We start from the raw sequence: 17,266 nt of genomic DNA, 5'->3' as shown, positions 1-17,266 counted from the left end.
TAGCAATGCAAAATGTTACAAATTCTCTGTTGTACGACTCATTCCACATTCACGTGCCTGACATTTACATGTCCCTTTAAGTGCATTCATCAGCCTGGAATTCATCAGAGAAGCTGATTTATGCATTGTAAGTTTATGGGTTTATTTTAAAGGAAAGCCAATTTGCTCCACCCCCATCAAATGGGATTTTAAAAAAGAAATTTAATTAAATTTTTAAGGAGTATTTTTCCTTTTTTTCCAATGGCCTAATTATGGCAAGGCGGGGGCACAAACAAATCACCTCACAGGCTCTCACTCATTAGCCACATGACAAACATGAGCAAGAATTCGCTCTGCTGATCAAGGCTGTTCTCACAAGGCTTAAACATCACAGAAGTATTAAATAATAATCCTTAGATCTGTTTTATTAACAAATAGACTTAGATTCTAGTAAGTTGTCTTTCATATGGTCATATTTCACTGGTGAGACATGCAAAGTGCATATTGGGGGGTGTGGGAGAGGGGGGGGACAAAGTCTGAGACCAGGCCCACCTATAATCCAGAACAGAGCTCCCCTGAATTAAACCCCGACTTACAAGCCCATCAAACTAAAAACCACCAAACCCGGGGGCCGTTATATGGTAACATTATATGGGCATTTCAAAGTCAATAAAATCATCATCCAAGCAATGGCCTTTGCGGAAACCTAAAAAGCTCAAATTTAAGCATTTAAAGCTAAAGATGGATGGTAACTTTGGATAAATGCTCCCTGCTTGGTTTGTTAACATACACCATAATGACAGACAACAGCATGTCATCAAACATCCATCAAAGTCAAAGGGGACCAGTTCAACAACTCTGAAACATTTAGGGCACTGCATGTATTTTAGCAAGACATGACAATAAATTCCCCCATATTTACAATGGGAATATTCCTTAATGACCCTGTTCTTCAGCCATTCATAATAAATGACTCCTGGTAGAAGGAATGAATGGAACAGAAATTTATTGAAGAATAAGGTTAACTTTAAATGAGAAGAGGTATTTTTTTAAGCCTGCCCTCAAAAAAAAAAAAAACCATGATGAAGAACAGACTAGAATATCAGATGGGAGCAGCTAACAGCTCACAGCTACACAGAGCTGGCCTAAGACATGAATGCAACAGATAAGAAACACAATTTTAAGATACACTGCCACGGGATATAGCCACGCACACCGGAGAGCAGGAAAAACTAACCTACTTCAGACGATGAAAAGGCCAGGTAATTTAAACATCCAGTTGTACTGTGGCTCTGTCCTGCCCCCCTGCGGCACGCGAGAAGGCAGTGTGGGGGCAGAGTCTACCATTTCATCCAGCAGCAGATCGTTTACCCTGTGCTGATATGAAACCATGAGCCACCCTCAACCCCCCAACCCCAATACCAGTGGGAAGTAGGCTGCCCAGTCCAGACATTCACCAGGGCTGAGGAGAAGAAGAGAGGAAGGGGGAGTTCAATTTCACCATTGCTCCAGTCAGTATTATAATAAATCAACGATTCTCCATCACAGTGTGTGCTGTGTCAATAATACCCCCCTCCCACCCCAACCCTGGGGGGGTGGTAATCTCAGAGGACAAATACATGCGATTTCCACATGCATGAGGGGTGGATCTCAGAGGACAAATACATGCGATTTCCACATGGATGAGGGGTGGATCTCGGAGGACAAATACATGCGATTTCCACATGGATGATTGCTCCCACCCAGACAAAATGGCCACCAGTTCACCACCCAGGACGAGAGCATATGGAAAACTGTGTTGGTATCACTTGGGGTCACTTAGTCTGACAGCCAAGTCTCTCAAAACTGTTGTACATCATTCTTCGCTGTAGATGTTTACGAAGCAAATCTCTGTGGTTCATATTTTTGGGGAAAGGCTGCTGAAGTCAAAACATTTCACTTACATTAAGTTTTACATTTCACTAACATACAGTATATGGTTGTAAAACTAGACTGAAAGGATGTCAACTGTGTCTAAGCATATAATACAAATAACATAAATGCACTTTCATAAAGGTTGTTCAGATGTAGGTAGCAGGACAGTAAGTTCGGCTGCTCAAACAACCTCTTAGTAACTGGTCAGGGAGTTGAAAACAGCCTGAGTTGGGCCTAAAGAGTTTCTCTCGAGAATCCACCCAGAACAAACACACCTGCTGCCACCATTGATCGAAAACAGGGTGATTCCTATGCCAATAACTGTGTGGGGAGGATGGCTATGGGAGATGCTGGCCCCAGGTCAGCCAGCGATCCATCTGGCAGGCAGACTCGTGACACACACGCATTTATGAAACAGCACAAAAATGCACAAGCATGCTACAAGAAAGATGATTTCATTTCCTAGCTGATTAGCATAGCGTCCTTTTATTAGGGCCTTGCGCTGCTGATCACCTTCCCTGCCAGGCATCTGGCCTGCATGTGTGTGTAATTGCTTAATGAAATCACTCCAGCTGGGCAAGATAAACATGTGTATGAATGTGCGGGGCGGGGGGGGGGGGGGGGGGGGGGGGGGGGCCCTTCCAACAGTCAATTTCAGCTCTGCGCTGGCGGACAATACAGCTTTTTCCTTCTACATAATTTACACGCTTTAACTCAGCTGTAGAGAAGTTATTTTCTGGTGCAAAGCTTGATCGATAAGACGGCTACAGAGGAGCTGCCTCTCCCAGAAAACTGTATAGACACACACACACATTCAAATTTCAGCATTAATTGATCCAGCAGTAATGGGTTTAGTAGGTACTGCATGGCTACAACAGTGAACCTAATTTATAAATGACTTTGTGCTATTGAAATAATTATTGGGAATGAGTAATTAATATATTCATCAACTTCAATAGGGGAAATTTATACCATTTTCCCCAACAATGTAATTAACAGTTAAATAGAAATAACTTTGATAAAAGAAAATAATTTATTTAGACAACCAAACCAATTATATGAAACTGTATTCATTTTAAAACACCAAAAAATGATGTTGGCTTTGAAAAGAGACAGCAGATGCATTACGAGCTTTCAGCAGCCACAGATGGAGGGGCGTCGCTGACTGATATTCAGGCAGCATTTAGATGCCAGCTCTGAAACAGCGGGCAAATGGGCAGGTGATCCTGCCTGGAAGAGCAGCAACACCTGTACTAATGAGACAATGTAATGCAAATGGCCACAGAACAACTTCCTATCTGTAAAGATTTCTAGCATTGTTAAGGTACCTATAAGAAACGTTCAGCAAGACGATATCTGGATTCAAAGTGCTGACTGTGTTTCATTATGATTCTTGAAGCAAATCAAGGCTTTACAATTCCTATTCATGCTTTCTAGGCAGACACTGAATAACTTGGCTTTTTGCTCTGGAAAAGGGAAAGTGGAGCCTCTGAGAAGAAAAGCTGGAATGAACAAGTGCCACCATAACACCAGGAAGGTTTGGACACCACAAGAATGTCTTCAGAGATTTTTGAATGGACAAGGTGTACATGGTGTTCAGGAGGATCCAATTGCTGGACTGTGCTCCCAGCCTCCAGAACCTACCTAGCACCCTGGATCACTAGATTCCTTTGCCGATTCATGAAATTAATGATATGTTTGCTAAACTTCATGCACAAAATACAGCAGTCACATGAAAATCATGTCAGTCAGAACACACTGACTAACATAAACAGCATGTCCACCTAGTAATGATCTATGTGCAGCAGTTTATACAAATTACAGATGTAACATAGCATATTAATGCTGTCCATGTGATGCAGCACCACAGTTGCTATCACACCATTTCCTTCATCATACACATAAGCCCATATCATTTGGGAAGTGGTAACTGCAGAGAGCTCCATTCATGGCTCTCAGTGTTCACTACTACCAACCCAGCAAACCTGGACTCCCAAACTCCTAACTGCTGGCCAGCTAGCTGATGAGCCCCGAATATGATACCATGGCTACACCACACTAAATCAGAATTAAAAACAGAATCAGTGCCCATAACAGGGACAACAGATGCTTTAAAATACAAGGCTTAATATGCAAATGAAAAAGGGAAAATAAACTTTAGAAAAGTGTTGCTCCAATGTCCTCGGGCCCACAGTTAAATGGAAAGAGAACCATTTAACCAACAGGGCTGTGAGATTGTTGATTAAAGAGGCATCTCAATGTTTCCCTGTTTGAGCAGAGACACAATGGCCTGCAGTGACCGCGGCGACGTGCCACTCGTTTATCTTAGCGGGCTGAAGAGCAGCACTGGACAACACCCCCTGAGTGGGGGGGAGAAAGCCAGACGCTGGGGCGGGCTTCTTGACAGGACGGAGCCTGAGAATCCTCAGAGGGTCCAGCGGATGTGTTTCAGGCCAGACGCGAGCTTTTAAACATGACAGGGCGACAGGCATAATGATACCCGGGGCTCACATCGCAGTAGGCGAAATGTCGTTGGGCCTTGCTGAGACTGGTCTGAGCTAGAACGCATCCAGAAAGGTTTTAGACAAAACAGTATGATTAATCTATGGTAGGAATTTTCATTTTCATAAACCAAGGACCCCCAAATGAAAAGGGACCACATTTAAGGAACCCCTACCACTAATATGCCACTACGTAAATAAGAACTGTGGGTTCCTCAAGTTTTTTTTTCAGTTCTGACCCGAGTGGTTTGTGTCCCTTCTACTCCAAAGACCCCAGATTAAAAACCCCTGTTCTAAGGTTCAAGCACTTTTTTATGTTTTAAAGATGCTGAATGGAGACCTAGAGGTTGGTTTAAATCAGGGGTGGCCAATCTTATCCGCAAAGGGCCGGTGTGTATGCAGGTTTTTGGGATAACCTGTAGGTCAGCTGTTCAAACCCAGGTGTGAGGACTCTTTAGCCAATCAGTCCTCTAATTAGTAATCTAATTAGGGAGTTGCAGCGAAAACCCACATACACACCGGCCCTTTGCGGATAAGTCTGGCCACCCCTGGTTTAAATTATGCACCTACACAGAGATGTACTGGCTGGGAGACCTTGCAGTAATTTCCCCAGCAATTAGCAGCTTCAGCTGTGCCCAAATTCATGAAGCCCAATCCTCTCCCACCGGTGACCTCATACCCACTCTGGATCTATACAGTGGCTAAACAATCACACATACATCAGCTGAACCTGTCCTTGCCCCAAGGGCGAAAGGGATGAACACTATTCATTCCCACAAGTTGTTCAGAGTTAATTGAGAAAGGGTAACAAAAAAAAAAAACACTGTCGCAGGGACATATCAAACAAGAAGGACTCACATCAGTCACAGCATCGACTGCAACACGAGGTCAAGAACACCAGCACTACCAGATGAAAATCACTGCATGCTTATGCAGCATCACTTCAGCCTAGCCAGCATCCTCTCCTAGGTCAGCCCAGCAGCCTCCCCAAGCCACCATCATTAAAACCTCATTGGTTTGTCCAGCTGGGGATCTATGACATTATTTTATTTCCAACAAATTAAACCTTGAGGATTTCAACAGAAGCAGAACACAGCAGAAACGAACACACACATTCAGCTGCCTTGTACAGTTTTTTCAGTTGTGTTGATGTCTAATTACAGTGCCCATAAACAACACTGACATCTTGCAGTGCCAGGAGAACATAGATTCAAACAAATACACAAGGAATATGAATCACCCATCTCTCTTTTATTCAAAACTTGTCTTCTAAGTATACTGTGCCTTTTCTTAAATTCACCTTAATAAGAATGGAAAGAGTTTTGAATAGTCATACACGTTTCATTATTTGCTTCCAAAAGTGACAATTTAATTTGCGAGTGAGCAACTAGCATGGAAAAACACATACAATTCTGATGGTCTGCGTCTGCGACACATATTTCCCAGCACCTCATTTACCCTTTAAGCAGCCTGTCCAATCGATGATGGTCAATACACGACCAAGGACAGCCACCATGTGACAGTATCTAAATAAGGATCACACAACCCTAGAGGAGATAAAGCCATCGCATTCAACACCTATTAAATCGGCATTAGGTGAAGGAACAGAGACAGTTCTACCAGCATACCCACCTTCCAGGATGTCAGTGCTCTCCACAGTGATGTCCCAAATTGGTAGTGCACATCCATGAGTAATGCAAGAAATAAAAACTTGAGAAAATTAACTTCCAAACACACCAGGTGATGGTGAGGATATGCAAGGCCATGAGAATGGGGAGGCAATGAGTTTCAGGGGATTCAGGAGGAGGCAGGAAAGCAGTCCCTTCCATGAGCTCATGTGATTTTTTGTCCCCATCTACCTTTCAGCCACCATATGGGTGTGTCATGCCAGGCTGGTCTGGAACCAGTTTGCTGAAAACATGGAGGCAAAAACACCACCTTGCTGTAACATGACCACACTCTGCCACATGCTTCTGCAGTTTGTCACCCCACAGGCCACCAATCCTGAGTTGGAAAGAAAATCAATTTGTGACGCCAGATAGCTGAGGATGCAGGTTATGGACAGCGGTACAGACATGTTAGTTGTTCGTCAGCTAGGAAGCGTGGACATGTGAGACCAGGGGCGATCCCATTGCCAAGACAGGAGGCTTTTATTGCACGGCTCAGCACTTGACCCGGTAAAATGGTTCCAATTCCAAAAGTATGCATGCTGTCATGGGACTCCGTGGACTCAGCGTCCACAAGAAACACAAACCGTCAATAGTACATTCCATCAGGAAGATCTGCTACCACACTCTTATGCTCGCAGTACGCATTTCAGACCAACCGAGGCACGTGTCATGTCACTTTAGTGTTCAAAAGCAGTTGGTTTGGCTTAACGTGATGCTGGGGGGGTGGTGCCATTTAACCCCTGGTAAGGGGCTCAGATGGTGCAGCTGCCTACGCAGGCCCTGCGATTTCAAGGTTGCCGGGGCATGAAATTCATTTACTTTACCGGCTTTCAGGCTTCATCTCAAATCAGAAACCAGTCAGCTTTGATAGGACAGCTTATTGCATCAGTCTAGCGGGGACGTCAGACTGCAAGAGGGGGGAGGTCTGTAAATGCTGTGCAGTTTGTTTGCTCTGTAAGTTTGTGGCTCTGTTTAGATCCATCAAACGCAGACCTGAGGCTCTGGCTGTAATTACCAAGGTCATGCGGTCAAACCAGCCGACATCTGACATTGGATGGCCTTTTGACAGCTACATAAGCGCCCATGACACTCGAGACAAAATGGAAAGAGCGGAGGCAGCATACGCACGCTTGAGTTTTCTCCCAGTCGTTCATAAAGCAAACTGCTCCCATATATGTTCTTCAATGATTTTTATGACAGGAGCCGAGAGAGAGAGCGAACGATATTTGACAAATCAGCAGCATCGCAAGGACCTGAGTAACCTAGTCTTACATTCGGTTATGTGTCACTTTACAGAGAGGGTAACTTTCCATACAGGGCTGAGCTCATCTTCTTCCACATTCCAGGGTGTGGGACACACTGCCTTTTTCAAAGCGAGTCCAAAAGACCCGACATAAATCAAGGCTGGCCTCCCATAATCTCTCCATCAATAAAACAGAGGGGAGGGCTACCTCAACTGGATGAGAAAGCAGTCATTGACTCGAGCTGCTATGTAGTCATACCAATCAGCTTGCCTCTATGTCCACCAGTTAGTTTGGCTAAGCCTCTTACTCAAGAGGACACTGGTTTAATGAATGGGTTTACTGCAGCAATCAGTCATTGGCTCAACTCAGTGCTACCAAGGGGCATAAACCAGCAACCTTTGTCACCAGGTTTAATGACAAGGCTGAGCACTGTGCATGCACAAGATGCCGTGGATTTACACTAAACTGAAAATGGACAAGCATGTTTACACTCAAATCATTAGTTCAGCTTCATTATTTAGGAATTAATTTATAATCATTTATGAATGATTAAGGGGGCACGGTCATCAGACTTCAAGAGATAGGGATGAAGCAAACTATGGGTTATAAATTTGCAGATCTTTTGATGAGATCCTACAGAGAAGCAGACCGATCACCATTAAAACTTTGACAGCTGGTGCCTCAACGGCACAGATAGAGCAACATCACATCACAACAGTAGGTTTTAAAAATCACCAATGCTACCTTTTAAAGCGACTGCATCCCACATCAGAGAAACTCAAACAAAAGTAATAATACAATCTCTCCATTAGCCAAAACATGTTATTATCTGTTATCAGTGTAATAACACCTGATTTACAAGAAGAAAAAAAAACAGACTTTGGTGGTGGTGTAATATGCATTTAGCATTTTGTAGGATTAAGGAACAGACACGGTAGCAGGTGCATCACCCGCCTCACCAAGTATGTGGAACATCAGCAGGCATGCAAGAAGAACAGGACTGATCCAAGAGACAGATACAGGCTTCAGTCATTGCACTGGCATGCACAAGTACTGCAGGGGAGTTAAAATGGCATGATCATATCCCGACCACTGACAAAGAGGGGAGTGCCTCTCTAATGAGCTCCAAGAGACCAGGGCAGGCAGGATAAGCCTGCGGCCTAACTGGGTCCGACAGCACCACACCATTGAAGGAGATTTCCTCTAATGTCAGGGCTTATGTTAAAACAAGCCAACAAAAGTATGACTGGCAGCTAGGACAGGCGATACAGACGTCAGCAGGCTTTCATACAGAGATAAAAAGCATAATGCTACAGTAATGCGTAATGCTACAGTAATGCGTAATGCTACAGTAATGCGTAATGCTACAGTAATGCGTAATGCTAATGTCTTCGTAATACACTCCCATACACACAGACAGACTATCCAAATTGTCCATTCATTTTAGGCCAGGAGAACACTGTTGAGAGTCAAATAAAATATGTTTACTTTTATTTATTTACATTCCTACTGCAGAAAAGTCTCTTAAAAGAAGGGAGAAAAGCAAAACATTTCCAAGGTAACACTGAGATGATTTCACGCTGACAGCCTCGTGATGCAGCAGACAGAGCAGGCTCCCACCTCACAAGCACGTCGCATGCAGCATGTCTCTTGACGAGCTGCTGCACGCAGCGTTGCCACAGATGCGCTCGTGCAGACTTCAGATTCGTTTAGCGACAGTAGGGGTCCAAGCTTCAAGAAGAATGTTCGGCATGCCGTCTTGGCCGGCATCTCGTTCTCTCGCAAATGCCTGCGACAATGGGCACTTTCCTTAACCGCCTTCCAGACAGGAGGCCCCCTCACATCCCCCCTGACCTTTTCTGTGCATCTCCAGATGCCACTGTCTGCGATTACAATCATGTTTGAGACTTTCTGCTGTGTGTTACGCGCCTGAAGCAGAAACGATCACTGAACAGTCTGATCAGCCTGCTGCATAACAGAGCTCTGCCACTGAAGGGGAAAAATGTAAAAAAAAGAAAAAAAGTGATATATTTAAAATGATAAGTGCTGAATAACGGTTCAGATGAAAGAAGCTGTGTGTAAATGTGTGTGAGGTGGGGAGGGGGTTCTAGGAGCACTGGCTGACATAAGGTCTGACACACCCAATGGTGAAAAATCAAATCATTTATAATGTATAACCTGCTCTTGCAGACCACTCCTCCAGCTAATAGGGTCCATCCTCCTTGGAAGCGAAGGATGGATGCCGTGGTTCTTCAACTTCCACCCACATTAAGTGCAAATGTCCACTTAATGCCGGCATACACATGCACGCTCCTGAGGAGAAAACCAGAGTCTCCACCCCGCAGGCCGCTTTGCTTGGTCACAGATAATTCCTGCTGCGGCACAGAAAGGCTGCTGAGTTTTGCTTCCTGTAAACGGACAGATGTTGGGGTGGGTTAATCTGACTTTAGTGCAGCACTGTGGTAAACAGTATAATCATGTTTACTATAATGAAAGGAAAGGGCATAGTAAAAATCATAATTTGCAATAAAATAAACCATAAAATTGTCCATTTTCCGTATTAATCGCTTGTGAAAATAGAGCATAAAAAGAAAAAGAAATGTACTCGTTCTTCAGGAGGCCTGAAGCCTCAGGATTCCTGCAATCATACAGACTCAGTCCGTAGGCCAGCTTCAGAAACTACTATGCAACATGGAGTATTTAAATTAGAAAGCTATTTTGCCATATCATACATACACGAGCAAGAGGCTATAATGGAAATAGAGGCAGCACACAATTAGGCCATTGTCATTTTAATGTCATGCCTACCATCGGTAACACACAGAGGGAGAGCCGAGTGAGCAGCAGACTGGAAAAACACTGACTCGTTTTGGGTTATTGCCATTTCTGTGACAGTAGTAGTGAGCAGTACAGTGTTGCATGGTGTACCAACAACTCCCCCCCCCCAAACAATTGTTCAATAGGCTATAAAATGGATGTTTTCAGGGCATGTATTACTTTTGAGGACTTTTCAGGCGTGACTGCTGCCCGTACTTTTACATCCCTGGTCTGGCATCAGCCCAGAGCTGTTGTGAGCCTGGACTTCAGCCAACAGTCCTTAGGTTCACATTCTCCACTCAGAGAATGAAACGATAAAACTGCAAATCACAAATTAAGAAGTACACCCCCCCCCCACCCCCCAACACACATGCACACAAAGACCACATATTCATATCTTTATAGGGACTATTATTATTTATTACTATTTATTATTTATTTCTATGAGCTTAACCCTATCCCAACTATGACAACCCAGCCCTAACCTTAGCCATAAGTAACCAAACAAAATATGAAACCTTTTGGCTTTTTTAAGTTTTTTTGATTGCATTCACAGATTTTTGTAAATCTGAGGTTGTCCTTGTAAAAAAACAAAAAACAGGCACACATGCACTTATTAATAATGATTAAAATCATCAATGGATTGATATGCTCCCTACCACCTTTAAATTCCAGAAATACAGTCTTACTAAAGCACTGCTTTTGGTCATTCTGGACCCTGCATTTTGTGGAGCAACTGTGGACTCCATAAAAATGTGACATTTCCAGTTCCTGGTCCTTACAAATGAGCAAAACCTTACAGAGGGAGAGAGATGTGGCCTCGGAGAGCTGTCCGTTATTTCTGCACAGCAAGGTCATCAACATGGGCTGCTGCACGGATCAATCAGACAGACTAATGAAGCGGAACCTGCAGGCGTGAGACTCACGCGCATGCACGCAACTCAGGCTGACCTTATGGTGCCTGCCCTGTTGAGCTGAGCCCAGTCTCTGCTGGGCTTCTCTCCAGGTGAAACTACCACCACAATCTCAACAGCCACTCACTGGCAGGACACAGAACAAAAAGGTCACGGTAATTGTAGTAATTGTAGTAAGACAGACATAACTCAGCTAAGGCTGTGCGAGATCAGTGGGTTCAAATTTCACTCCGTGGGAATACGCAAACAAGGAACAGCATGCGCACAGGAAAATTAACACTCCGCCAGGCCAGCATACCGTTCTCGCCGTCCCCCCATGCCACAAGGAAGGCACTAACGCCAGTGTTTCCAGGGAAACAGAAGATCCAACATAAGAGCATAATCAAACCAGAGAAAAGCTTGCATTTCTAACCAAACACAGAAGTTCCCATTGTCCAAAAACCTAATTCTAGCATTATTTACGATCCTTACCTGTCAAAAATGTAATCATCTTGGCTTCTGGCTGCTGCAAAGCAGCGCTTCATCTTTCATTGGTAATACAAACAGTAAAATGCCTTTCTGCACACTGCTGGGTCTGATCTATAAATTAAACGACTCCAATCGAGGTCTGGTAATGAGTTCATTACTGCTGCTCGGTTCCATAGTCCCATCCCAGCTGAGGGCCAGGTTGAACCAATTTTGATCTCTGCCACTTCTGGGCAGCACTCAAAAACCAAACACTAAACACAAAACAGACAAACACTTCGTTTCACCATTCCTAATGTCCAGCTTCTCATGGAAGCAGTGAGGTAAGATTCAGTTTCCCCAGTGCAACAAAATATCCATCAGCTCCCAAGAACCATGCTTTTTGGAACAGGATTTTGGTATAGTTACGAGACTGGGGAAAAAGAAAAAAGTATCCACTGCTCTGGTGGTTTTAAACTCCAAAAAGCACGCAGATTCAGTTCAGAATGCACTGATGTTCTCTCCCATGACTGGCATCAAAAGGCCAATCCAGACTGTGGCAGGAAACGCAGGTGATTTCAAGGAAAATTACACAGCTGCGGCTCAAATTTATTAGGGGACAGACAGCACTCTGGCTAATAAGCTGCCAGATTTCAGCTTGCAGGCACAACTTGTGCTTTGGTGTCCTCATCAAAGTATGAGGCATCAGTTTTAGAGAGGGGAGGGGGGGTTGGTCAGCTGAACCACTACTATCAAATTGTTACCTTTTCCTACAACTTTTCCCCTGGGTCTCAATGACATTTACATTCCATTATACCAGCATGGAGGCATGTGCCAGTGGCAAACATCTCAGCATTAAAGGCACCTGAATTCTAACGAGACAGAATGACAGGGGGCCATGTGGATAACCAGGTCAGCCACAGCCTATCCCCAGAACACAGCATTCAAACGATATGGAGGAGCACATAGCTACAATGTTTGATTAGAAGACATGAACATCCCGAAATGAGAAATTTAAGGTCAAATTATTTCAGTGTGTATAGCCAACTGGAGGTTGCCGAGGTGACAATACAGATGGTAGCCAACGCGGTGAATGCTTAATCTGAAGGTGAGGTGTTCCGAATGCCTCTGGGACTTTACAGCTAACTCAGAAACACTCCATGCCCTGAAAAAACCCGTGAGATAAAATGCATTAGTTATAGCAAACTGAGCGCCGAAGCACAGGTTTTGAGTCTTTGTACCACAAATAGAGAATGTGAACAGGGTTTTCATTTTGTATGCTTTTCAAGCGCTTACACAATAGTGAAAGGATAAGGATGTATCTCATGCAATTCCATCAAGAAAAGTGAGCTTCAGAGAAAAAAAAAAAGCTGAAGCAAATTGCCAGCCATGGCAACAATAAAATCAGCATAACATCTCCATGAAAGCACTTTGCTATGAACTCAGATAAAGCTGTCCGATTTTACTTTCAGCCTGAAGACTCTTTAATTCATCAAGAAGAATCTCAGAGCTCATGCACGGCACACTGAGTGTGTGTGTGTGTGTGTGGGTCAGGTTGTGTGGGGGGTGTTGTCAATGGCAGAAGCCTCTCACCATTTACAGCCGCTCCCCTTCCCTCTCACAACACCATCCACACTCCAGTGATTACCTTATCTTCTTCACGCAGACAGAAAATATTACATCTATTTTCTTGCAGCCAGGGAAAGGAGGCAAAACAGAAGAGCTATACATTTGTTTAACCGCTTGATGTGACGATGGTTTGTGATCCAAATTCATTAGCTGGCAACTTGCTCAAAAGCACAAGAGTAGCATCAAGCGATGTGTGTAATCCACAGGATGAAATCCTTAACATCAGCGGCAAAGGATTATGACTGCTTTGTGCCTCCCTGGAAACAAACAAACCCAATCTGCAGATTAAGAGTCCAGGAGGGAAAATGTGATAAAACCCTGCTAGGGCTCTGCGTATCTTCATTGATACTGTCCGAAAACTGAAAAATAATAAACCTGAGTAAGACATTAAGTGTTTTCATGCTAAGATTAAATGTGCAATCAAATAATTAGCCAGATTACAGGAAAGAAAGTGCTTCTGCTAATTACTGAAAAGACTGCCAAGATACATACTGTAACAGGAATTAGTACACATACTCTGTGGAGAGTTTAATATTGAGAATCAAAGGGCAAATGGAACTCCTCAAATTACACAGCAACCATGTCCCACAAACACACCTAGTAATAGACCTGATTTACATTCCTCTGCGGGGTGATTTCAGTTCATTCCATCTGGTTGGGAAAATGGTCTTTGTACTCCACCCTTTTGCAGTTAGGCAAGAGACAAAAAAAAAAAACTGTGGGGGATGGGGTGAATTAAGCCACACAAAAACATGGAGGGGAGGAGATGAAAGAATGCTGATGGAGCCAGCAAGGAAAGGCTGCACAGCGATGGCTTGAGAGAGCAGCAAGCATCAGTAGGACACAGAGGAAGCTGGCTTCGGAAGGATGGCTGCTAACAGTGTCCAGTCCTGCAAATCCCTTAAGCCTTCAGCACACCATTGCTTGCGAGAGAAGAGGACACAGGGAGATACATGCTAGGAAACATCTGGCAAAAAATGACCTTAGCTCTGAAAGTACAGAGGGAAGCATAATCAACTCTCTAGACAGACTGAAGCATTCCTTGCAGTTTTCTGCTTGTTTCACAAAAAAATAGAGTATTTCACTTCCCATAGGGTATTATGGCCATCAGTTGGACTTTCAAGCTCATTTAGAGGTGTTTGTTAAGGCTCCCATTTGAAATGATCAAAGCCGCCAAGAAAGGATTCGCTTCTGAAAATGACACAGACAAAATTCCATTGACTATAAGTGACTCTTTCAAGGATCCACTGAACAGGGATAAAATGAGAACACAAACTGAATCTGAAGCTGAATGAGAACACAAACAAAACAAAATCTTAAGATCACACACAGTGACACCTTCCATGATAAATTAAAAAACCTAAATAAAATTACAAAAACACAAGAAGCAGGCTACTGGAGCAATAACAACAACAGTAACGGAAAGAATAAATATCCACAAAGGAGCAATTGCATCTTCAATTCACTCGGGACTGTCTGAATTGTTTAAACTTTGACTACATGTAAACATGTGCTTGTCAGTTCATGGAGTGAGACCTCTGCACTGCCTAGTGCCTATATTGCTCAAGGGCGATATCATTCTCTCCCTGTTGCTAGGAGACAAAACTTTCCACTTGATTCACTAAAGATATGTTGTGGGTTTTTTTCCCCCCAAACTCTGGTAATTCATACTGCTTCTCACGCAGCTCCCCACTCCAAAAAGACTCAGGCAGAAGAGTGCAAACCTAATGAGGAAAGGGAGTGTTTTGAAGGTGAAAACACGTAACAGCATGGCAGGAAGTGAGATTAATGGGATGCCTGACGGGGACCAGACACCCACATTTGGGTCCAAATCAGCAGCGTCGATACCTGCATTGTCTTCAAGGCATGTCTTGTCGATAGACGCTTGGAGGAATTCCACACAGCACATAATCACTCCTCTTAGATTCAATAACCCTTTCAGAGTTATACTCATCATCAGAACGTAAAGCCTGGACACAGAACAAAAAGGTCAAGGTAATTGTAGTAAATTGACAAGAAAGGAAAGGAATTGCTGAGGACGGGCCTTTCCGACATCGAAAGAAGTGCAAAATAAAAAGGAAAAAAAAAATAAAAAAAATCAATGCCGCTCACCCAACCAATGGTCTGCTAATCTTTGTATCAAGGTTACATCAGTCCGTGTAACTTGAATTTAAAATCGATGCAAGGCTCGTTCAGGCATCACTTACTCCATTAGCACATTATATTTTTAACTCATGCTCATTTAGGGGAGATAGCAGCCTGCAGAGTTCACTTCACCACACTATCCGAGTGCATATTTTTGGGTTGTTTGTTAATGAGCCCATTTCCCTAGCTTTCAGAATAAATGTTTGGGGAACAGAAACCCTCCTTCAGCCTAGCTGCTTTGCATACTATTCGTAAAAAGTCCTGGACTGTTGACTTGCAGGTTCAAATCCTAGAATAAAAGCTCCCTCTTGTAGCCACTGGATGTGGTTTTTAACAAAGAAATGTTGCAGTTAAACATTCAGTACTATAAAACATTTACATTGTTCATATTGTTCCCCTAGTTTACTATGAACCAATTTACTTTGTAAATGTGTGAATAAATATTTTTAAGAACTGCACCAATGCAGCAACTGGAATCAGTTTTTATTTCTCTTTCAAAAAAGAGGACAGAAATTTAACACAGCCAATGGACCCACGTTTCAAGATTCAAAATATTTAGCCTCCAATTTACCTTTAAAGTCTCTCATTCCTCAGCCATCGCTCACGATAATTAAGAGGGTTTTTGCTGCATGCATCTCAAACCGATGTGCAGAGGAGCAGATGTGTAGCGAATTGGCAGTCTTTAATCTCAGACTGAACACACTTTTAATCAAAAAGCAATATGCCTACACGAGCTGGGAATCTGGTGATTGCAAGGGAAAGGAAAAAAAATATCCGAGACATTTTTCACAGAGACCAGTTATATCATTAAAAAGAAAGGCACTTGAGATAAATATAAACTTGAGATCACTTGAGACAACTATAAGCAGTTGAAAAAGATTATGTTCACTTGCAGGGTTATAATTCAAGGGGCTGACAAATTGTGAACTGATGTGCTACTGTGTGTTAGGACTGGTATCAATAATCGGGGATTGCTACTTAAAAGAAACACTTGAACATGCATTCCTGTTTCCAATGTATTAATCAGCAAAAAAAAAAAAAAATCAAGAAATCCCACATTTCACAGATGTGATTATAATTACTAATTAGGATGGTGATAATTTCTTATCATATTGGTGATATCATGATCTGGGTTTAGTACAGAAACAGTGTCAGATGTTAAAACAAGGATGCTATATTTATATATATATAAATATTTATATATATATTAATATATATAAATATATATACATATTATTTTTTTCTCTCTTCAAAAACATCCATCTGAAATGTATCAGAACAAAAATGACCACAAAAGAGCATTGATGGTTGTCAGATGCTGTCAGTTAGCTGAAACCTCCAACCAGACCCCGGCAGCCTAAATGACAAAAAGCCTTCCAAAATGAACATGACTTGGGAACACAAACGGCATCGCTTGGCCTGGCACGTCCCATAATCCCTTGTAATGAAGAACATGCCGAGTTTTTGGGGGAAACATTGTCTGAGTCCCCAGTGAACCACGGATGCCGCATCTGACAGCTGGGACAGCATACCCGGCAGAGTGGTAAATTTGGCGTGGGTCACACTCAACCCAATGATTTCCAGCAGTGCCCTTCTGTGTGACTGCAGCATGTGTGTTGTGGTGTCATATCTTTATTAGAAGACACAAGACAGTATTGCCAGAAGCAGAATACCTAGAAATAAATTACTACTGATGATTTTGATCTGTTTATTTCACCTCACTGTAGCCTGTCACACAAGCCATACCACAAGACATCACAAAGCTTGTCATCATTGATGATGAAGATGACAGCAACGGTAGCAGGGAAACGCAGCTTTCATGGAGTTATCAGTAATGAATTTTTTTCAGGTATATTTAAGTTAAAATGACTTAGGGTGCATCTAAAATTAGTGAGTGGACACAATCCCCGCAACCACATCACAGTCATGCACTGATAGACCTCCAACTAGGACAGCAATTTATTAATCTGAGCCTTAAGCACCATTGTAAACCTGGATCTATAAAGGGG

General features: G+C 43.0%; 1 protein-coding gene across 2 annotated transcripts in view; it reads right to left on the bottom strand.

Moving 5' to 3' along the window:
- Positions 1-17,266, bottom strand: part of enox2 (ecto-NOX disulfide-thiol exchanger 2) — a 162,276-nt gene that overhangs the window by 129,365 nt on the left and 15,645 nt on the right. The window contains exon 1 of one of the 2 annotated variants that reach the window (XM_023794877.2): positions 6,027-6,362. The exons of the other annotated variant lie outside the window; for it this stretch is intronic. The gene's annotated coding sequence lies outside the window, so the exon portion shown is untranslated. Of the gene's footprint in view, positions 1-6,026; positions 6,363-17,266 lie in introns of those variants that run through there. 2 annotated transcript variants of the gene reach the window in all.

The sequence above is a fragment of the Paramormyrops kingsleyae genome, chromosome 10 (assembly GCF_048594095.1).
Source record: "Paramormyrops kingsleyae isolate MSU_618 chromosome 10, PKINGS_0.4, whole genome shotgun sequence".
Taxonomy (NCBI): domain Eukaryota; kingdom Metazoa; phylum Chordata; class Actinopteri; order Osteoglossiformes; family Mormyridae; genus Paramormyrops; species Paramormyrops kingsleyae.
Note: the sequence above shows the minus strand (reverse complement) of the source record. Positions and strands in the feature narration are given on the sequence as shown.